Source organism: Sinocyclocheilus anshuiensis, unplaced genomic scaffold, assembly GCF_001515605.1.
Source record: "Sinocyclocheilus anshuiensis isolate Anshui unplaced genomic scaffold, SAMN03320099.WGS_v1.1 scaffold14047, whole genome shotgun sequence".
NCBI classification, from domain to species: Eukaryota; Metazoa; Chordata; class Actinopteri; order Cypriniformes; family Cyprinidae; genus Sinocyclocheilus; species Sinocyclocheilus anshuiensis.
The window spans coordinates 1-926 of NW_015556850.1; the positions used below are offsets into that span (position 1 = coordinate 1).

Consider the following 926-nt stretch of genomic DNA (forward strand, 5'->3'; position numbering starts at 1 on the left):
TTTTTTTGTGCCACCTCAGAGTAAGAAATACAACAGGCAAAAAAGTTACTCATTTTCTATCACCAGTGTTGGAAATATCTTACAAATGTACTTATGATTAGAATCATACTTAAGATATTAATCCAAATGTGAGGAATAGAAACGAAATGTACTTATGATTAGAATCATACTTAAGATGTTAATCCCAATGTGAGGTCTAGAAACGGTTAAAACTGAATAACATCTTACTGTAGTCTCTGTGTTGGGTGCCTGTTTTCCCTGAAAAACGTGTGCTTGATCTAAAAATGTAAACCAATATCTTATCATTAGCAGTTATCAGTATTTGAAGAGGTGAAATTAAAATTACTCCGAAACTGTCATCAACACAAGCATAACAAATATAAAACATTTCTCAACTTTCCTATAGATTCCAGTGTTTCCGAGTGTAAATTGTAGTTTTCTCATTTACTGTACTTATTCCGATGCTCGTTTACTTCTCACGAGTTTGAGTTTTAAACTAGCTGACATTAATACAAACACACAGCTCATTCGGACGCTGCATTGAAATACATAACTACTAGCCAGCGCGCTAACGCTAATCGCGATTAACCTCTCACTCACATAAATTATGGACACAAAACATAACTTTACGTTGGTTTGACTGAAAAAAATTGTGTTACCTGATATCGCCATATGTTTGCAGGTCCTCACACATGCAGTCTGCCCCTTCCTCTGTGTTCACACTCTAGCTTCTGTTCTCCGTTGACATGTCACAGCTCTTATTAGTTTAAAATAAGAATTTAACAGGCAAATAATCAGGAACTGAGTGACCGAGTTATCTCGCGGATCAGTAGCAAACACATCACCAAACTGACGTATATTTTCAAACATTACAACCGAGCTATCTCGCGGATCAGTAGCAAACACATCACCAAACTGACGTATTT

The 926-nt window shown here is 36.2% G+C and overlaps 1 long non-coding RNA gene across 1 annotated transcript; it reads right to left on the reverse strand.

The window, feature by feature from the left end:
• Positions 1 to 742, reverse strand: LOC107676338 (uncharacterized). The gene is made up of 3 exons (XR_001632725.1): positions 660 to 742; positions 229 to 278; positions 1 to 14 (listed from the first exon to the last, which is right to left on the reverse strand). It is a non-coding gene; the product is annotated as an uncharacterized LOC107676338 (long non-coding RNA).
• Positions 743 to 926: the final 184 nt, after the last annotated feature.